Source organism: Canis aureus, chromosome 18 (assembly GCF_053574225.1).
Source record: "Canis aureus isolate CA01 chromosome 18, VMU_Caureus_v.1.0, whole genome shotgun sequence".
Taxonomy (NCBI): domain Eukaryota; kingdom Metazoa; phylum Chordata; class Mammalia; order Carnivora; family Canidae; genus Canis; species Canis aureus.
The window spans coordinates 21,610,559-21,635,241 of NC_135628.1; the positions used below are offsets into that span (position 1 = coordinate 21,610,559).

The window sequence follows — 24,683 nt, forward strand, 5'->3', positions numbered from 1 at the left end:
AGAAGCAGACTCCTTGCTGAACAAGGGGCCATGACATGGGTTCTTGGCTCCCAAGAACCTGGGATCATGACCTAAGCCTAAAGCAGACACTTAACCAGTTGAGTCACCCAGGCATCCTTCCTCCTCCTTCTTCTCCTCCTCCTCCTCCTTCTTCTTTAAAATAAATTTCAGTATCTCTTGGATAAAATGACCAGACTTGCCAAATTCTACTTCACCTTAACAACTCTCCTAGATGCCAACTCGATGGGGGAATACGTGGCTTATGAAACCTTATGGTGTGGGAGAGGGAGAGAGGTCCTGGCCTGGCATTGACACTTAGGTGTGTGCTGATTGATGTCTAGTGAGGTTTGGTTGGTCCAGTCCCATTTCCCATCCTGCTGGTACCCACCACCTAAATCTCACCTCATTTGGAATGTGGTAAGTCTCTTTGCTGAGCAGACTTTGTCTCTTTTTGAGAACATTATGGAAGCCCCCAAAGCTTGACTGTGTCTTCCATTTAGGACAGCCCTCAGGTCTTCCCTCTGCCCCTTACCTATAGAGCCTCCTCACCCTTACTATGGTGGCCCCATGTGCCAAGCTCCTTAGCCAGACTCTAAGCTCCATCTTGCACCCCTCCCTTGGGGATATCTGAGAGCCTCTGGATACCATGCAAGCTTCAGGGTAACAGGGTAGGTGGGGAAGCAAGTGTCAGGCTAGCCATGCTGTACCAGAAGATGATTCTGATGTGTGCACATGCATGAGGACGGCAGTCTTGAAGAGATTTCTCCATCAGCAGGGAGATAGGAGGATACTACATCACCCTGGCCTTCTCCTCAACTCCCCTCTCACAGAATTTCCTCTCCTCTCTGCAAGTGGAGCCTAAAGATGGGGAAGCTCAGGACAGAACTGTCCTCCTGTCAGCCCTTCCCTCTCTTTAATCCTTCTTGATACATTAGTTGTGATATATGAAATGGGAGATAGGAGAGTTTAGGAATCAACCAATATCTCAACTGTATCTGGATTTCATGAACATCATCTTATTTCATCAACATAAAAATAGGAGATTTTAAGTTCAAAGTTCCTTATTGGCCTTTATGCGGTAGGTCATTTTTGGCATGTTTTCTGCAGTATAAATACATGATGAAATGCCCAGGAAAGGCAAATCTGTTTAAACAGACTCAGACTGTGTTTGCTGATGTCTAGAGGGCAGGTGGTTGGGCAGAGACTGCCTACAGGGAAGAACTGTCTTTTTGGGGTGATGGAAATGATCTAAAGTTGAGGTGATTGTCGCACAACTCTGTGAATATGCTTGAAGCCATTGAATCACTCACTTTAAATAGATGAACTGTATGGTATGTGAATTATATCTTCATAAAGCTGTTATTAAAAAAAAAAAGCCACATGGCTTGGCCCTGGAGGAAGTAGGCTGCAAGGGGATAACTTAAGTGGATTTTAAAAACCATGATATGTTCATACAGTGGACTATTACACAACATGAGGAGGAATAAACTCCTGCTTGTCACAACCACCTGGATATTTCACCATACTGAGTGAAAAATGCCAGATATAAGGAGTACATCCTGTATGATCCCATTCATGTAAAGCTCAAAATCAGTCAAAATTTCTTCTATGGTGGGGCACCTGGGTGGCTCAGCTGATTAAATGCCTGCTTTTGGCTCAAGTCATGATCTCAGGGTCCTGGGATTAAGCCCCGCATTGGGCTCCCAGTTCTATGGGGGAGTCTTCTTCTCCCTCTCCCTCTGCCTCTTCCCCTGCTCTCTCTCTCAAATAAATAAATAAATAAATAAATAAATAAATAAATAAATAAATAAAATCTTTAAAAAGCATGCTGATCTATGGTATTAGATGTCAAGGTGATGACTGTTTTGGGGAGAGAGTGAGGTGCTGATTGTATCATTTCTTTTCCTCATTCTTTTTTTTTTAAATTGAGGCGAAATTCACATAACATAGTTAGCCATTTAAGAAAAAGTACAATTCAGTGGCACTTAGTAGATTTACAATATTGTGCAGCTACCACCACTATCAAATTCTGAAACATCTTTTCCATCGCAAAAGGAGACCTCATGTCTCTTGGGCAGTCACCCCTCACTCTCCCCTGGCCCCAGCCCCTGGCAACCGCCAATGTGCTTTCTCTCTATAGACCTCCCCTCTCTGGATACTTCACATAAAATGAACCACATGATATGTGAAGTTTTGTGTCCTTTTTTCTTTTTTTCACTTAACAGAATGTTTTTTAGATTTATCTGCATTTTAACATGTATCAGTACTTCATTCTTTTTATGGCTGAATAATTTTCCATTATATATGTAGATCCTGTTTGCATCTGTTGATGGACTTCTGGGTAGTTTCTACCTTTTGGTTGTTGTTTCTTTTTTTTTCTTTTTTTTAATTTTTATTTATTTATGATAGTCACAGAGAGAGAGAGAGAGAGAGGCAGAGACACAGGCAGAGGGAGAAGCAGGCTCCATGCACCGGGAGCCTGACGTGGGATTCGACCCCGGGTCTGAGGGGATCGCGCCCTGGGCCAAAGACAGGCGCTAAACCGCTGCGCCACCCAGGGATCCCTGGTTGTTGTTTCTTGATCTGAGTGTGTTTGCTTTGTGGAAACTCACTGAGTGCATAATTTGTGCAACTTTTCTATAAATATGTTTCATTAAAATATACAAGATAGTATCTGTTTACTATTTGCAGACAAGTATCCCCATTATACCTGTAAGATGGGTTTTGCAATTCCCATTTTACAAATGAAGAAACTGAGATATGAGGGTTTCAGTGACTTGGGGAAGGCCACCTGGCTACAGAACCAGGCTCTGAGTAGGCCTGCCTAGCTAGCCTGCAAGGCCTCCAGCCCTGGATTCCCTCAGGCCATGAGCAGAGTATTCTTTGGAGAAACTTTTCCTTTTATGCAACAGCTATAGAGCTAGAAGGCCTTCCATTTCCCCACCCCCTCCCCCAAGAGTATAGATACGGAGGGGCTGCAGTGGCCAGTTCTTTTAGGCCTGTCTTAACATTATGACCCCCTCTGCCATGTGAGCTGTGGCCTTCTCTATTGCTAGCACATTTTCCAAGCTCTAAATTCCCCCAAAGCCTTCAATAAGAGGAGCAGCATTCGAAATAGACGGATGGTATTCACTTGTCACTTAACAGCTAAAAATAAAAAAGGGGTGGTGATGGTGGTTTGCCATTGGGGGCATAATACCAGCTGATTCACACATTCTCATTGTGATTTCCAGTGCAAGGAAATATCTAAAGCACAGCTGGCCCTGTCATCCAACATGGTAGTAAATTCTGGTCACTCAGTACAGTCTGAACCAGAACAGGGGGGTATGCGGTATGTCTTTTGAATACAAAAAGACAATGATATGCAGTGAAAAAGTGAAATCGAGACATGCTTAGCACTGGTTAGTTGGATCGATGCCATGTTCAAGAATGAATTTTTCTTCCACTCACAGGAGAGGTAAATAATGAAAGGCTCAGGCCAAGATTCTGCTGGAAAAATACAGGGCTGTGTCTAGGCTGAGACACCTGATGGGCCTTTCATTTTAAAATGTGTTTTTCAATGTACGCTGACTTGTTGGACTGAATTTGAATTTTAAGTGGAACTTTGAAAGTTGAATTGAACGTTCTTAAGGCATTATTTCCCTTAGGGTCAAGTCTATCCCTAACGTGCTCCTTTTTATGTAGACATATGTTGTTAAGTGATGAATTAGGAATCCATGAGTTTGATTTAGTGATCAGGATGGAAAAAGGTGCCACCATAGAAACCTGCAACTTGACACAGACAGTTTGCCTGGGTCAGGTTTTGAGTTTTTGGCACCTGACCTTCGGAGATTCTGGGTGAGAAGGTTTTCTTGCCTCGTGAGGGCCGTGCTTACTGAAAAGTGTTCCGGTAAGACTGACCTCCTTTGTCGTGGGGAAAGCCATTTTCCTGTAGGTATATTGAAGATGGGACCCCTATTTGTTCAGGGAGAGAAAAACCTCAACAAATATTAATTATATTTTTTTATGCAACTTTAAAATTCAGATATCTTGAGAGGAGAAGGTGTAGCAGGAAGAAAGTAATAGAACATTTTAAAAAAGATTTTATTTTTATGTAATCTCTACACCCAACGCGGGGCTTGAACTTCTAACACTGAGGTCAATAGTTGCATGCTCCACTGAGCCAGCCAGGTGCCCCAGTAATAGAACTTTGGATTGCACTTTGTGAATATTTTATTATTTTTAATTTAAAAACTTTTAAAAGGGTTTATTTATTTATTTTGGTGGGGGTAGGGGCAGAGAAGAGAGGGAGACCGAATCTCCAGCAGACATCATGCTGAGTGCGGAGCCCAACGTGTGTCCACCCAGGTGCCCCACACTTTTTGAATATTTTAGTTGAAAAATGACTTTCATTATAAGGTTAAATTCTTTTTCAGCATCTTTTCTATGATAAAGACTTCCAAACCAGGGCGTACCATGTCTACTTCATGTCTTCTCAAGATGGGGTTGTTTAATACATTTTTTAAAAAGATTTTATTTATTTATTCATGAGACGCACAGAGAGAGAAGCAGAAACACAGTCAGAGGGAGAAACAGGCTCCGTGTTGGGAGCCCGATGTGGGACTCGATCCCGGGACCCCAGGATCACCCCTGGGCCAAAGGCAGGTGCCAAACTACTGAGCCACCCAGGCGTCCCGTGGCTTGTTTAATTATTAATAAAAGGTGTCCTTTCTGAAGCTTCTACTTTAAGCACCCAGCATTTAAAATTTTATCTTTGGGGCACCTGGGTGGTTCAGTTGGTTAATGTCTGAATCTTGATTTTGGCTCAGGTCATGATCTCAGGGTCATGAGATCAAGTCCCACATCTGGCTCTGCACTGACGTGGAGCCTGCCTTAGATTCTTTTTCTCTCTTGCACCCTTTGCCCCTTGACACCAAAATAAAACAAAATAAAAAATAAAATTTTATCCTTGAGATGTGTCTACTTTCCCAAGTTACTTCTGCCAATTATAGTAAAATTTAGCAATAAGTAGAATTTACAGTAAGGGTTAAAGCTGAGGATAGCATATGCTAAAGTATAAGCTTGGTTTTGTAAGGTTTACTAGAAATGGGTGCATAAGACTTGAATGCTGATTTTTTAGGAGATATAGAAACGATCTCATTATATTACTCCATTTAAAAATGAAGGAGGAAGGCAATTCTTTGATTTTAGGCAAATGTGTTTTGGGATCTCTGGGGACAAGTTGAGAAAGCTTTTCTTTAATTGGATCTGAAATGTGGCTGAGAAGAGAGGGAGAGCGTTATTCATTTAGGAAAAACAGAGACATCTGCTGGTGGATTGGCAGACTTACTTTTCCAGATGCTCTGAAGGCCCTGAAGGGGTTACTATTTTTTAAGGTAGGGACAAATCTTTTACAATTTATGGTGTCTCTTTTTTAAAAGAGCTGTTGTGTAATCATGGAAGAAGTCTGTTCAGTAAAAGGAAGCGAACTTACATGTACAGTTTACCGAGTTCTGTTGCTTTGGTAAGATTTTAAGCTGGGCATTCTTCATCTAGTATTTTCATCTCCTTGTACAAACACAAGGTCACCTCAGACTCAACCAACCCCAAATGGAATTCATCACTTCCAACTACCTCCCTGCCCTCAAGGGGCTTAGAAGTGATTCACAGGAGCCATTCTGGATAGAAAGTTGAGGCATCTGGTTTGTTGCCAGAGCCTGCTCAAGTCACTAAGACAGTAGGCTTTGGAGACAGGGTCTCAGTTTTCTCTTCTTTAGAATGGGGGACAATAACCCCTCTTCCCAGAGTTGCTGTGATGATATTGCATCAGGATGAGCTCACGAGTTCTTAGCAAAGGGCCTGGCCTACAGGGGGTCTCAGCATGATTACTTATTTTTTAATAACATGGTCTCACAGCTGTTTTTTTCTTCTTCCTGGCCATCTGCTTCCAGGCTTGGTTTAATGCAGCTGCCGCCATATTGGTCTCTGGGCCTTGAAACTGCTGCCCAATCCTGTTGTTCTCACAGGTTGTTGCTAAGCTAATATCCTTTATGTTTAGTTCTTTTTTTTTTCTTTAAGATTTTATTTATTCATGAGAGACACACAGAGAGAGGCAGAGACACAGGCAGAGGGAGAAGCAGGCTCCATGCAGGGAGCCCAATGTAGGACTCGATCCTGGGACTCCAGGATCATGCCCTGGGCCGAAGGCAGACACTCAACCGCTGTGCCACTCAGGCGTCCCATATTGGGTTAACTCCTATTGCACAAATGATTCTAATTTCCTTTTGTCTGGGTGAATCCCATCCAGCAACCATTAGTTAGAATTTACTTGTTCTCAAATTTTTCTTATCAATTCTGGGTAGTCAGGGCCTGTGTTAATTCACCTTTCTATGCTTCAGCTTCCTGCTCTATAAAATGCTGGTAATGGCAGCTCCTACTCCAGAGGATAGTGGTGAAGATTAAGTCAGTTAATGGATACAAAGCAAGCACATAGCACCTAGAAAGTGTTCAATAAGTGTTAGCTATTATTATTGTTCTGGGCACATAAGTAAGGGATCAATAACAGCTTGTTTGATTATCGGCCATGTGTCATAGGGAAGCTATCAGGTCCTAGGCTTGAGCTCTTCACAGCCATCTGACCCAACATTGTGGATCTCTTAAACAAGACATGAGCTCATTTGACAAATATTTGTTGACTGCCTACCAGGTACACGCTATATTGTCAGTTCGGGCCTTAGCTTTATTTTTACCCATGTGGCCAGCCAGCCATTCACATCGGGAACAAGTAGACAGGTTAAATATATGCATCAAGGAAGCTTCGAATTCAAGTCTTCACTCCAACCATATAACCCTGAGCAAATAATTTGCTATATCTGGCCTTTAGTTTCCTCTACTGTATAAGGAACTCTAAAGTCTGTTTCTCTGTTTCATTATCTGTCAAAAAAACTAAGTATAGTTTAAATCACATGTCAGAAAAAAAAAATCACACATCAGGCAGATACTGGTCTTCTCTCTTCTGTTGTTCACATCAGACCTGGATGTGTGACTTCCTGATCCTGGTCTGACCCTCTGGTGGCTTGTTTTGTGATTGTCAGTTACTCTACCTGCTACTATTTAGGAAGTCCCTGCAACGAACTCCCCGACCTCATTCACATCACTACCTCTTTTTAAATTTTAGATGAATGGAGGAGACTGGATCTTGTTCCCCAAATATTATAAGAAAAGAAGGGAAGCCCATGTCCTTATCCATTTGCAATCTCCCTCTTCCTATTCCCTTATTTTTCTGCCTTAAATCGCACACGTGCCCATCCACACACATCTACACACGGTTCTTTATATCCTCCCGAGCACAAGGCTCTGAGATATATTTTTACAAAACTGTCAGTGCCTAGCCCCCTCGTAGTCCCACACACTTGCCCACTACTGCTTGCCAACAGATGGAAAATGACCTGTCATCATGGAAGTGGAATGCTTTGCTTTTCCAGTGGTTTCCACGTGTGGGTGGGCTGTGAACTCTACTCCCCCTCTGATTCCAAATTTCTGGAGACAGGGCTCGGGAACCTGGATGTTTGACAAGCCTCCAGGTAATTCCTTTTCTTGCTGGGATTGGAGGCCTGCTGGGCTGGACCGACCTGCGTCTGATTCAAGTCAATGCACCTGGGCTACGCAGACCCTAGTCGCAGTCTGTTCAGAACCATAGGGTCCCTGAAAGGGGCGACAGAGCCATCCAGTTCTGGCTTTGTTGGATGGCCCCAGTTACCAATGCTGACTCATTAGATGGCAACTCCCTGCAGCTCAGTCCTGAGGCATGGTGTTCCCTCAGTGGTTTTCATCACCAGTGGGGTCTTCACTTTCTCTTCTCGGCCTTTGTAATGTACGGCTTTCCTAGTAAGGTTGAAGATCCTTTGAGTATGAGATTTGCACGCCTAGACACGGTCCAGTTGGCTTGGATTCCTCCAACCTACTCCATTCCTCCATTCCTACTCCAAGGAGTAGGTTGCTGAATTCTGGGAGGTAGTGTATTCTAGAGCAAATTATGGATTTCAAACTTTGGATCATGACTTAGTGTAAGAAATCCATTTTATGCTGAGACTCAGAGTCCATACAAACACACACACATATGTATAAATATGTCCAGTGAACAAACAAATCTATCTACATGCCCTTTGATATTTTCTATTCTTTTTCATTAGAAAGATAATGTTCAAGTACAAAATCCAGGCAAGTCCTGAGTCTCTATTAAGAACCTGATAGAAACTGCAGTTCTACCCTTTATCATTTTCAAATGACGTGAGTCTACAATCTCTCTATACCATCTACAGAGCCCAGACGACACGGTTTCTTACTTGTATTCAGGAAAGCCCACGAATGGCAGGTGAGGCAGGGTGACATTCGCATAGGTGTCTGGGGATTAGATGTGGAATTATTTTTAAAATATGCTGCTCCCTCTCAACACAGCTTCAGAATATCTTGGGAACAGTGGTTGAACAGCTTCTCAAATAATTTTCCCCCTCCTTACCCATCTTGGGGACAGGGCAGGGGATAAACTCTCTGAAAATCACTATAATTGGGAGCCACCTTCATATTTTCCAAGTGGACACAATGTTGAGAATCTTTCCACTATTAATAGCAAAGCCCGTGCAATATATGCCACAACCAACAGCGTGGGATCTCATCACGGCTGAAAAGCAGATTCCGTTTGACCTGGTTACACCTTCCCCGTGGGCTCTCCACACCTGCCTCCTAGCCACCAGCCTCCCCTTTTCTCACACCATTTCCTTTCCCATCTGAGCTTCCTCTCTGAACAGTTCTCACCTTCCACGATTTCTCCTCTTGAAACCCACTGGCACTTTCTGAGTGTGCTGGGTACCTCCCTGCTTGCATGATGGACAGTAAGCATATGCAACTGAACTCCAAATGACCAGAGGGAAAACTAGGTCTTGTTCTTTGGATTTACTGCCATGTCCTAGAAATAGCAAATGCTCAGACTCTGAGGTTGGCACTCTGGGCCTTCTGTGTCCCTGCTCACCAGTATGCGGAGACAATGTGGCAAAATGGCCATCAGCACAGATTTGGGTGCTGGGTAGTCTGGTTCAGCTTTACATATACACCAACACAGAGAGTTCTTGACAAAAATGTTACTAAGGGTTGAGGGGGAGAAACAAAACGTAGGGCACTGTGTTTACTCTGCTACACCTGTGAGTGAAAGAACATGTGCACACATGTTTGTTAATGCATGGAATTTCTTTGAGTGAATCCAAAAGAAACTAGCACCAGCAGCTTCCTCTACAGAGGGACAGAAGAAAGGAGTCTTACTTTGCTTATTTTTCACTATACACCTTTTGACTTTAGTTACACATGCATGTACTGCTGAGTCCACAAGCTTAAAAATTCAAAAAATCCCAGTTGCTGTTTACTAGTGGTGTGGGTTTTAGAAAGTTGTTAGCTTTTCTGAATCCTCAGTTTTCTTGTCTGTAAAATGGAGCCAGGAAAGCCGACGTGACTGGATTGGGCGGGTTAGATACGATATTGGATATACAAAATACCCAGCAGACTGCTTGGCACATTTATTGTGAGAGTTCACAAAATGGGAGCTATTATTATTCGTTGCCAGCCCCAGGCACTTAGAATCCGTGCCTTACTCTCTTATTTTAACACAAAAGCTAGAAGTGTGGAAATAATGGCCATCGGCCTGCCTTTGCCACCTCTGTGTGGCATTCGGTGGCTTCTGGGAGGTCAGTGCCTGCAGTGGCTTCTACTCTCTTTAATTCATGCCCTGAAGAATTCTTCTGTTCCCTTTTACCCTCAAGCTTCTCTGAGCTCTGTTCCTTCCAATGTTTGTTCTCTAACTTAATCCCTCACATACGCCTCAGATGACGAATGAGCATTTAAAAAAACTGGAAATTCTTGAATTAAAGCAAAGAGCTTCTACCTCAAGGTACCTAACTTCCACCTGGTTGCTTCTGCTGTGGTGAGAGAGCTCTCCAGGCAGTGGTTCATTACAGCTCATGTTGCTCAAATCCCTGTAACCTTGGTAGAGGTGTTTGTGAGTCAGGTCACCTCTCTGCCTTAATTAACTTTTTTGATTTTTTTTTTTTTTTTTTTACTTTTTTGATTAAAAAAAAAAGATTTTACTTACTTATTCATGAGAGACACAGAGAAAGAGGCAGAGACACAGGCAGAGGGAGAAGCAGGCTCCCTGCGGGGAGCCCCATGCGAGATTGGATCCCAGGACCCCGGGATCACAACTTGAGCCCAAGGCAGATGCCCAACCACCGAGCCATCCAAGCACCCCCCTTTTTTTTGGTTAAAGTGGTTATAAGATGGTTTGTTTACCTGAAGTTACATGACATAAATAGATGGTTGAATTTCAGGGGGTGAGAGGTTGGTGCAAAATGATTGTCAACTCCTGCTGTGCAAGTGCTTCTCCTGAACACTTTTGGTAGTGGTGGCTCTATGGAAGCAGATTACCTTCCAGAGTCTGGTTCAAGGACATCTTCTTCAAATACAAGATGTATTCTAACTTGGAATGGAGGACAGGGAGGTGTGGAAGAATTAGATTATATGCTAGTACTTAATCACATTAAAATGTAATAATGGAAAACATGTAATAATGGCTATCATTTATTGAAGGCTTACTATACACCAGCACCTGGGCTGAGCACTTAGTTTAGTTTTTACCCTCAATCTACGAGGATTTGTCTCCATTTTACAGAGAAGGAAATTAAGCGATTTGCCTGAGAAGTTAATAGGTGGCAGGGCATCTACCCTCACCACTGGCCACAGAGCACACGCTCTTAACCACTATCTAGACCAGGGATCCAAGAACCTTTTCTTTTTAATTTTTTAAAAAGATTTTATTTATTCGTGAGAGAGAGAGGGAGAGAAAGAGTGAGAGAGAGAGAGGCAGACACACAGGCAGAGGGAGAAGCAGGCTCCATGCAGGGAGCCTGACGTGGGACTCGATCCCAGGTCTCCAGGATCAGGCCCTGGGCCGAAGGCAGGCACTAAACCACTGAGCTACCTAGGGATCCCTAATTTTTTAATTTTTACTTTTTTTCTAAGAACCTTTTCTATGAAGGGCCACATAAAAATATTCTAGGCTTTGAGAATGGAAAGCAGTCGTAGATAATATATAAACCAATAAGTTGGCTCTGTTTCAATAAAACTTTATGTGTAGTAAAGTTTGAATTTCATATAATTTCCATATGTTAGGAACTATTCTTTTGATTTTATCTCCCACCATTAAAAAAAAGGTAAAAACCGTCCTTAGCTCATGGGTTACAGAATATGTGGTGGACCAGATTTAGCCTGTGGACCCTAGTTTACCATCTCCTATTTTAGATCATTGAAAACAACCAGTTGTGGGAGAATGAAAATCTGTAATAGGCTTGCTTGACCTATTCTAGATACTTTGGGACCTCAGCCAGGGCCCAGATGAAGAGATGAGGAGAAATGTGGCCTCCTCTGTCTGCCTTAATTCTCATGCTTGCAGTTCTTTTTTGTTACTTTTCACCCAAAGCCACTCTCTCAACACCCAGAGCCTCTCTGCTGTCCTAGGGTGCTCAGAGATAACCATGGGTCCCCTGCTTAGACTGCCCGGCCCTAGGCAGTTTTCCTGCTTCCCTGTCCTCTGCTCCCCATTTCCTCAGGGACCAGGTATAAGCTAAATTGCTTTTTAAAAATTTACGTTAGGCCTTTGCATTTTAAAGGAAGCTTCTTGGGTCACCTGGGTGACTAAGTGGTTGAGTGTCTGCCTTTGGTTCAGGTCATGATCCTGGGGTCCTGGGATCCAGTCCCGCATCTGGCTCCCCACAGGGGGCCTGCTTCTCCCTCTGCCTATGTCTCTGCCTCTCTTTCTGTGTCTCTCGTGAGTAAATAAATAAAATCATTTTTTTTTTTTTTTTAAAGGAAGCTTCTTTCTGGACAGGGCAGTTCAAAGGTAGGACTATCTGAAGCATTCAGCCTGGGAAGATGGGTGAGGTGCATTGGGGATGGGAGAGGGGATGTTTCAAGAAAGAGATTCCAAAAACCCTTAAAATCACACCTAGACAAAGCCATAGGTGAGGCTGGCCCTGACCAGAGAATCCTAGGGCTTCCCAGGCCCCTGGACTAAGTTTGGATATGGATAAGTGATGGGCTGTTGGGGACATCATGTGAAAACCCTCAGAGGCTCTTTACCAGGCAGGCTGAAGTGGCCGAGTTGATTCAGAACTCAGAATCCTGATTAATTGATGTGATCGAGGAGCTGAGGGCCAGATGCAGGAGGCTGTGCCTTACTTCCTTGGTCCCCTCAGTCAGATTTCCTCCGAGGTAAGAACCACTCCAGGTGCCCACCTCTGTGGACATACAGCCCATGGGAAGATATTGCATCAGCTTTGTGGTTCTTTCCATTGCTTCTGGCGGTCCTCAAGTCCCATATTGGTGGAGGCTGTCTGAAGTTCTGGACAGAGCAGAGGAACAGAGCAGAACGCCATTCTTCTCAAAGGGGACCATGCTTCTCTGGCTGTTTTGTGTTTCCTGAGCTTTCTTGTGATTGTCTGCACTCCACTGCCCCCCACCCCCATATGAATTATTGACATTTAACCTTATGTTAATTACAAATATGTTTCTGAGCCTCCCAGATTCATCTACATCTCTTTTAGCCCATGTCAACTTTACAAGAATAAATATAGATCCTTGTCATAAGTCTTCCTAGGAAGGTGGGAGGATACCTTTTATGATGGATCCGTCTTAGACACTATGGCCATATTGAGCTGTTCTGTAGTATTCCTGTGGTGATTTCAACTGGGGAAGGAAAATATTCAGCAAGTCCATGTTTAAGGAATAGCAAGAGAGGAAGAAATGCCTCCCCATTATTCTCACAGAGGTAGAATTTCCCAGGAAATACAGTTTTGTGTCAAAGGCTAATTTTTTTTTTTCTCAGCTGAGTGTATATGTGCATGTGTGTGATGTGTGTATGTGTTTGGAACTGGAAAAATAATGGAAGAACTGCTGATTTTTATTTTCTTAGGTTTTGTTTTGTTTTGTTTTGCCATCCTCAGATTAGGTCAGTTTGTAAATAGTCTTTATAATCCCAGGAATTTTCTTTTATGGGGAGGAAAAAAAAAAAAACTATCCAGAATAGTTAACTTGGATATTATTTGGTATTACCACATAGCTTCAGAAAGGAAATATGTAGGGCGAAGATTTATCTTTGATCCCTTTTACCTCCAGGATCAGATGTGCCCTGTAATATCTTTATATTAATATCCTGTATTCAAAACTCATCAATATTTGAACAACATTCCAAAGCAGATAGCATGTGGGAAGTGTATTTGGCTTTCCTGTCTGTCTCAGAGGTGTGGATCTAGGATGGATTGATTAATTCAGAAGGTGAAGGCTAATCATGACGTGTTGGATTCTGAATACGGAGCTCTATATACAGACTTCTTGCTGCTGAAATTTGGTGGCTCCATTCACTCCATGTAGCTTTTTAAAGACCTGTGCTCTTTGGCTACACCCACAGATTGCAATTTCTCTTCTTGTCTGAACAGAGAGGAAGGGAGCAGTGAATACACAGGCAAGATGAAGCACGGGAGCCGGCTACCCACTCACACTAATCCACTTTCAGACAGCCCAAATTCTATAAGAATGCCTAAGAGAGGTGTGGGTATTATTTAAATTTGTTTCAATTTAGCCTTCTACAGAGTCAGTCTAAGGACAGTGATGTTGCTATGGTGACGTCCCTGACACATTTGGGATGGTGATCAGAGCTATAACGGTGTATGATAATGAGTACCATTTATTGAGCATCTACCGCATCCTGAGAAGCTGTACGTGTTATTTCTCTGGTGCCCACAACACATCTCCAAGGTGGGGCGCCTGGGTGGCTCAGGGGTTGAACGCGTACCCTGGGCTCAGGTCGCGATCAGGGGGTCCCGGGATCGAGTCCCCCACGTCGGGCTTCCTGCACGGAGCCTGCTTCTCCCTCTGCCTAGGTCGGGATCCGGGGGTCCCGGGATCCGGGGCTCCCGAGATCAGGTCCTGCATCGGGCTCCCTGCACGGAGCCTGCTTTTCCCTCTGCCTTGTCTCTGCCCCCGCCCCGTGAATCTCGTGAATAAATGACTAAAGCCTCAAAAAAAAAATCTGCAAAGTGATATTTTCTTCATTTTGCAGACGAGGAAACTGAGCCTAAGAGGGATGGCGCCCCCTGCCCCGACCCACGGGGCTGGCGACCTGCTGGGAGCGGGGACGGCCTCGGGTGCCCGCGCTTTCCGCGCCACCGGATCCCGCCAGCACGGCGCATGCGCCGGTCTCGCCGCGCCCCGGGAGCCCCGGTTCTCCTTTGTCTGCAGCGCGCGGGGTGCGCGCGGGTCCCGGCCGCCCGGCTTTGTTTCCGCGGCCTTGCTGGAGGGACCTTACGCTCCCTGAGCGGTCCCTCCGACGCGCGGTGTAAGAGGTGCTCGGCGTTAGGGAAATTTATGTTCACGGTCCCGTGACATGCAATGGGTTGGGGGGGGGGGGGGCTAAGGCAGAACCGCGGGTAACCGAGCGGCGGGATTGTTTGCAAGCGCTGACATGCAATGCGCGGTTACACAGACACTCCCAAACCGTAGTGAGTTTTGTGAGTGGATCTGGGCAGTGGGAAGGCTTCCTGGAGGTTGTGGCAACAGTAAAGTGATGATGGCACAAATCCTTGGACTCTGTGCTGCCTCCGATTTCTATTTTATGGGGCGTTCTTCGAGATCTCATTATTTTCAATAACAGCTTACTCTATTGAAAACGATTCTTCTTGTCCTATCATACACGATCGTCTTTCAATTGCTCTTAAAAAAAGAACTGGGAAGGAATGCCATTTCAGAGAATGGTTTACGGTCATCTCTACCAGGACACTATTTCTTGTTGGCAAACACTGCTGAGAAAATTGGGGCGACCCCTTTGGAGCTTATAAATGAGCCAGCATCTCGGATTAGAGTCCTAGGCACAGATCAAGTGAGTTGTGAGGGATGGAGATATGTGAGGAAGTAGGAATTTTGAGTTTGCTAGGTCATCTTATTTTTAAAGACACATTTATTATTTTTTTAAGATTTTATTTGTTTATGCATGAGAGACACAGAGAGAGAGGCAGAGACACAGGCAGAGAGAGAAGCAGGCTCCATGCAGGGAGCCCGATGTGGGACTCGATCTTCTGACTCCAGGATCACGCCCTGGGCTGAAGGCAGATGCTCAACCGCTGAGCCAGCCGGGCGTCCCTAAAGATACATTTGAAGGACAAAGCATCTGTGTCTGGTTACCTCGTTTTGTTTTTGACACTTATTTAAATTTCCTAAATATTGTAATTAGCACTAGCATCCTAAATGCTGTAAGTTTGAGTCCTTCCTTTTCTCCTTTTCTTTCCCTCCTCTTCCCCTGTCTCCTCTTCTTCCTTCTAATCCACAAGGCACCATTCCCTGGTGGGAATGAGACAAGCATTTAAAAAATATATTAATCTTTTTATTTGCTTAGAGATGTCATTTGAAGTGAAGTTTCCATGTTTCTTCCTTTATGCCGGAAAATAAAATGTGTATCCTGAAGTGAGTCTTGTTGAAACCTAAAAGAGAGACATATTTTAGCTATAAGGTATTTTTATACAGACTCTGATAGCAAATGAATTGAGGGAAATGCTAATTGATGCACTGTGGAAATGTAATGCTATTGTCTTGCTGTCAATGTAACCTGGAGTGATATATAGCCACCTCTCCCTGGCATGGGAGATTAATGAAATGACTCTGATTTTGGCAACCCTTGCACATGGAGAGTGGGTAACATAACTCTAAGTTGATTTGTGCAAAGGGCGGAGCTGGCTTAAAACAGCACATCATAGCTTCTAGCCAATTTGGTGACATTCATGGTGCTATCTGGCCCAGGCCATCCCGAACCTTCTCTTTTCCTACCTCTGCTTACATGGCACTGACTACAGGCAAACACACATCTTCTGTCAGATGATAGGCCCCTTCAATGATTGTGTTTGCCAGTTAATAAACAGTTACTTGATACTTTGATCCACTTTAAAAGAATAAGTAAATGTATTTTGTTAAGATTCAAACATTTTTTGGCTGCAGTTGCACGTCCCCCGCTCAAGGCACTTTGTTTCTGTGATAGCTCAGACAGTGGGCTTTGGAGGAAGAAGGACTGGGAGTTCAAATTCTCCCCTAGCACCACTTTGTAGAGGTGTTAGAGTGATTACATGAGGCATGTGTGCTGCAGAACACAGTGCCTAGGGCAGAGTAAAATTATTTGTATTCTTTTTTTTTTTTAAACAAAATCTTCCGAATGTTGTGGTTCAATGCTTCTCTCTAAACAGACTATATTATAGAGACCATCGATCATCAATAGCCACCAACATCACAGAAAGAGACAACCAGACACCATGACGCTTCTGATGGAAGCACATGACACCTCTAATAAAGTGGTCTTGTCAAAAAAATCAAACCTGAATCTAATCAGGGCTCCATCTAACTGTCACTTCTCAGAAAATAATAGGGCACAGAGGGCAAAACCCAGAATGTGGGAAACTCTAGGACAAATGACTCTATGTCTTCAATAACTGAATGGCCAGGAAAATTAAAGTGGAGGAGGGGTACCTATAGACTAAAAAAGACTCAGGAGCTATGACAACCAACTGTGATGTGTGGACCTTATTTGGATGATTGGAACAAACTGTAAAAAGAGCATTTAGGAGATGACTAGGAAAAACGAACGCTGTATGGACACTTGATGAAATTAAAGAGTTGTTAAATTTTAGTGGTGAATATGGTTTTGGATTCATACTTTTTTAAAAAAGATTTTATTTATTTATTCATGAGAAACACACAGAGAGGGGCAGAGACACAGGCAGAGGGAGAGGCAGGCTCTCTGCAAGGACCCTGATGCGGGACTGGATCCCGGACCTGGGGTCACACCCTGAGCAGAAGGCAGATGCTCAAACGCTGAGCCACCCAGGCATCCCTGGATTGTACTTTTAAAAAAAGTTTATTTAAATATTCACTAAAATTATGGGTGAAATGATATGATGCCCAAGTATATATGAAACAAGAGTGGCCTGAGGTGGTAATTACTGAAGCTCCATGATGGATAGAGATGGGGATATATTATACTGTTCTCTCTACTTTTATGTAGGTTGAAATTTTCCTTGGGAAGAACTAAAAGTGAATCAGAAAAAAGCAAAGCAATAACAATCACCAAAACCAAAAACTCTGCCAAAGTCTAGTGGATATTTAATCGAAAGCAACAAATTCCCATAGTCCCTTAGCAGCTGATCCTTTCCACCCAAATCATGGTGTGTGTTTCTAGGTCATTGATTATAAGAGGCTTCCCTACTCAGGTGGGTGATTTCTCCCAACATGGTTTATTATCTTTAACTGAATTTGAGAAAATGGTCGTTTCAGGTTGGTTTCTGTCACCTGGCTCTGAGGTCAAATACTGCTATCAGGAGTTGACAGTTGCTATTTGGCTCAAAGTACTTGAGGTCACGGTCATTCCATTATCTTTCTAAGACTGCAATTTTTGAACATGCCTTTACTGGATATCAGGCGTTCAGTTGGCCATTTTTTAAAAAATCGATGACATCAATATCAAGTGGCATATAAAAGCTTTCCCAAACTATGATTGCCTTATTAATCAATTCATAAAACTGATCAGGAAAATGTTCAGGGATCTGTTAATGTAGTAATTAGGAAATAAATCTAAAACCTACCTCTGTTGGATAAGTAGGCTTTTAGAAAGGCATGGTGATAAAGTTCCAACAAACAAATGCATCTTATTATTTCTTTTGCTCTTCTCTCCCTTGACCTATACTTTTTGTTCCATGGCAATGTCTCCAGTTAGGAACTAAAATATTTCTCTTTTCTGAGTGAGGCTAGCCATAATTTGACAGCCCAAGTTCCTTTTGTCGTTCTTTTCTTTTCTCTTAGAGAAGCTGAGCATATGATTTCAAGGTTCCTGAAAGAAACCCAGAGCTAAAAGATTAGATATATATTTTGAATTTTTAAAAATCGTTTTGTGTTAACACGATTCTTTCTATATGCCATCACATTTAATCAAGATGGGCAAGGTGATTTTTTCAGAAATAATAAGCAGTTTATCAGGGCTCTGGAGCAAACCATTTACTGTTAAATGAAAGAAAAATATTTATCTTATTAAAATCACCATACTGGAGAATTCAAATTAGTTGCTAAAAATCCATGGCCCCATTAAAAGTTGAAAAGAATTCTATTTGATCAGAGAAGGAACAGTGTGAGCATAATTGCTATAATTCACTGGAAATTCCACATATTTTCTGAAGAATGTTAGATTTCAATATGAGGTTGGAATCTAAGAGTTTCTGGTCCCTGCCAGCTTTGCAAGTTTCTAGATCTGCAGAACACTGTGTCACTCTCTTCCAGAAAGTGTACTGTATGTGTGTCCCTGGCTTCTGATATCGAACCAAATGCATGTTGGTAATTTCCTTCACCTTCTGACAGTAATCTCAGAGCCAGTGTGGACAAACACGGGGATGGACTAGGAGTCTCCCTTCTCTGTTTGTCTAATTCCTCTAGGGGCTGCAGGAGCGGAATGTTTAAATGTTACTTCTTCTGTGAAGTTTTCTTTTTTGCTAACCGCCCCCCACCTCTGCAGCTGAATTACTCTCATCCTCAGCACTTAATTTGTTGTTTGAACACTGGAAAATTGAGATAATCCCCAAACTCAGCCCTGAGCTCCCCTGAGGTCTCCTGAGTTACCCCTCTCAGTCACTCTAAGGGCCTTGACGGATGTTTATTGAACAAAGGTGGTTTCTGTTTCCGCTTTGGCCTTGGTGTCTCTTCTCAGCCTCTTTATTTGCATTTGGATGTTGCCCTTTGCTTTACACAGGGCTTTCCTTTCACTATCCCTTTCGTACCTCTAAATACCAATCCTAAGAAATGGAAAAAGAAGCTAGAGTTCTGAGTTGACAATCTGGACAATTTATCCAAGCTCCTACACTCCATTTGTGAAAGAAATATGACTGCTACAAAGATAAGTGTTTTGCTTTGTCTTTTTTGTTTATACCGAGCAGCTGTCAAAGCAATTTAAATACTAATAATATCTCTTACATCTTTCCCACTCATGGGAGATAACAATCCAACCATGGCTCATTCCTCCATGGCAGTCCTCTGGCTGCCTTTGAGCTCTGCACAAAACCTCAGGGAGGCCCTGGGCCTCAACTTTCCCTGTGGGATCCTGAGGATCCCCAGAGGAGGAGGCATCCTGAGACTTCTGAATCCCCTCGGAGCCCTCTGAGTTTTCAGGCTCCAGGTGCTACTTTGATGAGAACAGGATTCACAACGGGGAAAGGAAATCCATCCCAGCATCTTGCATTTCTCCTTCTGACTCACTGTACTTTGGAGTCATGAGTATTTTCCCCAAAGCATGTCACTGCAATGTGACAAATGGATAATCTCCATTTCGTAAGTCGGTTGCTGTGACCGGAACAGTGTGGCCAAGTCCTTTGCAGCAGAGAATTACTCAGGTGGCCAATCACTGAGTCAGGTCCGAAATCAGCAGCCTGCCCTGTCTTTTGGGGTACCGATGGGACCGACGTTTCAAGGGCTGAAGTTTGATGCATTTTCTGTGAACACACTTCCATCTGACTATAAAGAATTAGAGAGAGGACTCTGTGGGTAATTCGCACATGACTCTGCATACTGGTTTACAATAATCATAGAATAAAAATTGCTTTGCCGAGAGTTGCCATGCAGCACTGTTTAGCAGCTTGCTTCCAATATTGCATTTACAAAAATTACATATTTCATATAATCAGGCCTGTCTCTTACTTAATCATCCCACACATCATATAAATCTTTAAAATGGACAGGTCTATAAATCACTAGCATTTTTCATTTACCACTTATTCTAAGCCAGGCAGTTTCTTATTTAAATTGCCATATGAATAAATCTAATAATCCTTATTCACTTACATCATCTCAAACTTTAAATCTTATTCCGGCTGAGGTCATAAGTGAAATCAGTATTGAGGGCAAAACTAGCAGCTGTAACAACTATAATAGCTTGCCAAATTATATTAAAGGGCCCAAATAACATTTAAAAAAATGAGGAAGAATTGCATTACATTATGAAAGTGTGATCTGCTGAATCAGGCCACTGCGAGGCCTAAACGGGGCTCCGGCATGGGGTGTAGCTTCCGTGCGGGGCTTTGTGCCAATTGGAAGAGGGAAGGGCTTGCTTAAATCCTCTTATTTACACACCTTGATTAACATCTAGATCAGGATTTCTCAACCTTGGCTCTGCTGACGTTTTGGTTCAGACAAGTCTTTGTCGAGGAGGCCTGTCCTGTGCAGCAGAGCCGGGTGTTGAGCTACGATGCTTCTCTAGGCCTGCAGGATGCCAGTAGCACGCCCCGACTCCCTGGGTGTGATGACCAGTCTGTGTCTCCAGACGTTGCCAAATGTCCCCTGGGGGGAAATCACCCCTGTTGATAACTACTGGTCTAGTGCTTGCTTCGGGATCACATTTGCTAAAATTGGAACGATACAGAGATTAGCATGGCCTTTGCGCAAGGATGACACGCAAATTCGTGAAGCGTTCCATATTTAAAAAAAAAGGGGGGGCAGTCCGGGTGGCTCAGCAGTTTGGCACTGCCTTCAGTCCAGGGTGTGATCCTGGAGACCCAGGATAGCGTCCCACATCGGGCTTCCTGCATGGAGCCTGCGTCTCCCTCTGCCTGTGTCTCTGCTTCTCTCTCTCTCTCTCTCTGTGTGTCCTCATGAGTAAATAAATAAAATCTAAAAAAATAAAAATAAAAATAAAATAAAAATCTTAAAAAAAAAGATAGCTACTGGTCTAGATGATCAGATGGGATTGAATTTGGGCCTCTTTCAGGGAGAACCCAGGGAAGTTCTGGTGACTCCGGGTCTTGTAAGGAGACTGCTCCACGCTGGGCTCCTTTCCTTACCTCCCGCCCACTGTAGCAGAGGAGCAGAGTGTGGACAGCAGAGTGTGGTTCTCAGATTTACTGAAGGGTGGTCAGGGAGGGGGGCAGGGGACAAAGAACCATGACAGGGAGAGTAGAAAGAACATCCAGAGAACAGGAAAGCTCTGGGAACTCTGATATGCAGGACAGACTCTTTCCGCGCCTTTCCAGTCAAATTAACAGCCCACACCTCTACCCTTTATGAGAGCCCAAGGGCGTCGCAGAGCCACGATGCACAGCAGCATGGCTGGAGGATAAACCTTATTTTTGTGTGCCTCTTAGGTGGTCCAGAAAGGTTGTGGGATCTTGGAACGATCAAAGGAAAATGGTGTATGTCTGAAAAGGGGATGTTCAGATCTCAGTAATTGGCTCAGGAGAAACTTAGCATTATCAGGCCTGTACAAATGTTGAGGATGAGGAATCTGGTTTCCTCTCTTCTTCTGGTTGGCAGATTGTAGCTTATGATAGCTGGCAGAGGTGCCGATAGTTCATCTTCAAGCAGTGGAAGGAACTGGCTGCAATTAGTTTTCCCAGAAAGAATCTGCCAGGCCTTTGACAGACTAAGGAGTTATTTCCTAAATAAATCACTCTTGCTCTGCCATCTTAAATGCACATGCTTTTCTAGAAGGGCATCCATCCTGTATCACCCAAGCCTAAATAAAGCAAACAGGGCCATTATAATTTGGAGATGAGGCTCACTGACAGCTCCATGTAGCAGAATGCTGGGGTGGGGGTGGGGGTAGGGAGGCATTCGTAATTACCAGTTGGCGGTACCTCATGTCAAGCTAATGGGGACGATGATATCATTTATCCTGGGGACCAAAAAGACAGAACCAGGAAACAATATCAGAATGAGATTTGTTGTGTCCGGAAACTCTCCTTTTTTGAAAGGTTTTGGATCAACATCAAGAATGGCAGAGCCATTTCATTGTCTTAAGCCTGTGGTGACTTCGGAGTCACCATGTTGTCAAGATGATTCACCTTGCCTGGGAATGAGATTATTAATCCAGCTCAATTTTACCCATAGTTTTTGGAAATTCACTCCCATCTTTCCCCTTTATTTATCTGTATAAGATATTATTTTCAGGGCAGCCCCAGTGGCCCAGCGGTTTAGCACTGCCTTCGGCCCAGGGTGTGATCCTGCAGACCCGGAATCGAGTCCCACGTTGGGCTCCCTGCACAGAGCCTGCTTCTCCCTCTGCCTGCCTCTCTCTCTCTCTCTGTCTGTCATGAATAAATAAAATCTTTAAAAGAAAAAAAGATATTATTTTCATTCACGTTCCTTAAAGATGAGTTGAAAGCCCTTGGTTACTTCATTTAGTCATACACTGGAAGATACAGACTATAGCTTCTGGTGCCTTTCCACCTAATAGAATGCTCCAGACTGCCTGCTATTTAAGGTGGCATTAGCACTTCAAAAGCAGAGTCTAAATCTCCCCCATAGTCCATTTTCCCCAAGTAGAGGGAAACAGGACGAGAAGGCAGGGAGTATTGGATACTGCCCTGGTATGGCCAGGCCCCAATGCCATGCTCAAGTTGCTGTCTCAATCTCTATCTTATTTCTCTGCTGACTGTGAATAGTAGCAGTTCTTGGCATTTGTACTTTCGGAGTGGTTTCTACATCTTAGTGAAACACACTGATGTGTTTTTCAAGGTTGTGTTTACAATATTGTGTAATTCAGAGGCTTGGGGCAAAGAGGGACAGATAAGACAGGATTTCCTGGCCTCTCATTAGCAACATCTATGGGCTCTGCTCGGTTCAAGGGGTGCTGAAACCCCTCACCCAAGGTTTCATGTCAGCATCATGGGGAGCAGGTTTTATTTGAGAAAGGCCTTTCATTAAAATAAACTTCCAAGGGTAAAGCCATCTCCTTTATAGGAGTGCATTAAGTGGTTGAAAATCAGACATGCAGTCAGCTGTGTAAACTGTACACTCACAAGTCACTGTCTTATGGGAGGATGATCGAGCTGATGCCTATTTTAATGACACATCATTTGTGCCTCACATAAAATTATTCCGGATTTTTAATGACCTCTTTTATTCTAGGAGAGGAAAACACTTAGAGCCCAATACTGGGGTTTTTCTCTATAATCACTGATGCCCAACGGGAGATATTCATGCTCTGAAGTCGGTCACCTGAACCACTACGGCAGGAGGACGCCCACTAGAAGATTTCACTCCAGAGGCCCACACAATACATCATAGCTGAGAAATGGGCTACGATGTCCAGACTGCTTGCTCTTGGGGGCAGGCTCTATGTCTTGTGCATTACGCATGCCTACTCCAGGGCCTGTTAAATATGATGACAACAATACCTTTCGTTAAGCACTGTTACATACAGGCACAGTGCTAAACGCTTTACGTGAACCTCATTTAATCTCGCAGCAGCTCCATGAGGTCCTGAGGTGGTTGCTTGCTTATTTGCTCCCAGATCCATCTCTGTCCTTCTGCTGCTCTACTCTGTACCCCATTTTCCAGGTTCCTTGGCTTTTAGTTAGATTCAGCCAAGAAGAGACAGTGGTACAGGCTGGTGAGCAGAAAGGGGGAGAAGGTGAGAGTATTTCTCTTTTTTTTAAAACTTACTCTATTATTTAGAATATTTTATTTACTTAGTTGAGAGAGAGAGAGCGAGAGAGCGAGAGCGGGAGAGAGAGAGAGAGAGAGAGAGCATGCGTGCACATGTGCAAGCAAGAGCGGGGTTGGGGGAAGGGCAGAGGGAGAAGCTGACTCCTCCCTGAGCTAGGTTGGATCCCAGGACCCCAGGATCATGACCTGACCTGAAGGCAGATGCTCAACCAACTGAGCCACCCAGGTGCCCCAAGTATTTCTCCTTTCTTGCTCTGATGCAAGTGGTGGCTCTGGGAGCAGCTGGGATCCTCCATGGATCCAGCTCCCACTAGCCCTGGCTTCTGGGGAGGTGTCATAGCTGCCCTGGCACCATCTGGCTGTGGTAGTAGCTTCCTGATGCAGGTGGTCTCTGGATTGCCTGAGTATCTTATTTGGCTTTTCAGCTCTTCCATCATCCAGGTAAGCAATTCTCCATATTAAGTGCCCTGTCTTTGAGATGATCTGGAGTGATGCTTCCGTCCTGACTGGAAGCTGACAGAGCTAAGTACTACAGTACCCATGTTTTCCACACGAGGAAACTAGGGTTCAGAGACATTAAGAAATGCACCTAAGTCACGTCATCAGCCCATGCCTCTTAACCAGGAGATAGTTCTGCCTCAGCATACACATATAAAGTCATTGAGTGATTGACAAAGCAACTCTTGAACTTGGGTTCATGGCCCTTAGAAAACATCTCCTACACCTGTACCATTGCTTGGCCATTCGAGAAGACTTTTGTTCTCGTCCTATTTATTTCTTCCTCTTGCGAGTTGTGTGACTTTGGAGACATCCCTTAACCATCATAAAACTGCCGTGAGCATCTCACAGAATGATTCCAATATAAGATACAAGGCAAATGGGAAGTGAGACTTAGCAATGTGGGTTCTTCCAAGAAACCATGCCCTGCAGGCCAGATTTGAATTATGCCATAAAGGTTATGTGGTACCTGTGTAGGAGATACTGTATATCTCATACACAACCACAAGTACAACAAATATTTTCGAATGCCCATGATGTGCCAGGCACTATTCTAGGCTCTTGGGGTTCAGCTGTGAACAAAACAGGCAAGAACCATTGCCCTCAAACATAGTCCATTTTCTCTTTTATTTTAAGTGCCCATGATGTTA

The 24,683-nt window shown here is 43.7% G+C and overlaps 1 non-coding gene across 1 annotated transcript; it reads left to right on the plus strand.

Moving 5' to 3' along the window:
• Positions 1 to 20,468: 20,468 nt before the first annotated feature.
• Positions 20,469 to 20,572, plus strand: LOC144289258 (U6 spliceosomal RNA). The gene has a single exon (XR_013357235.1). It is a non-coding gene; the product is annotated as a U6 spliceosomal RNA (small nuclear RNA).
• Positions 20,573 to 24,683: the final 4,111 nt, after the last annotated feature.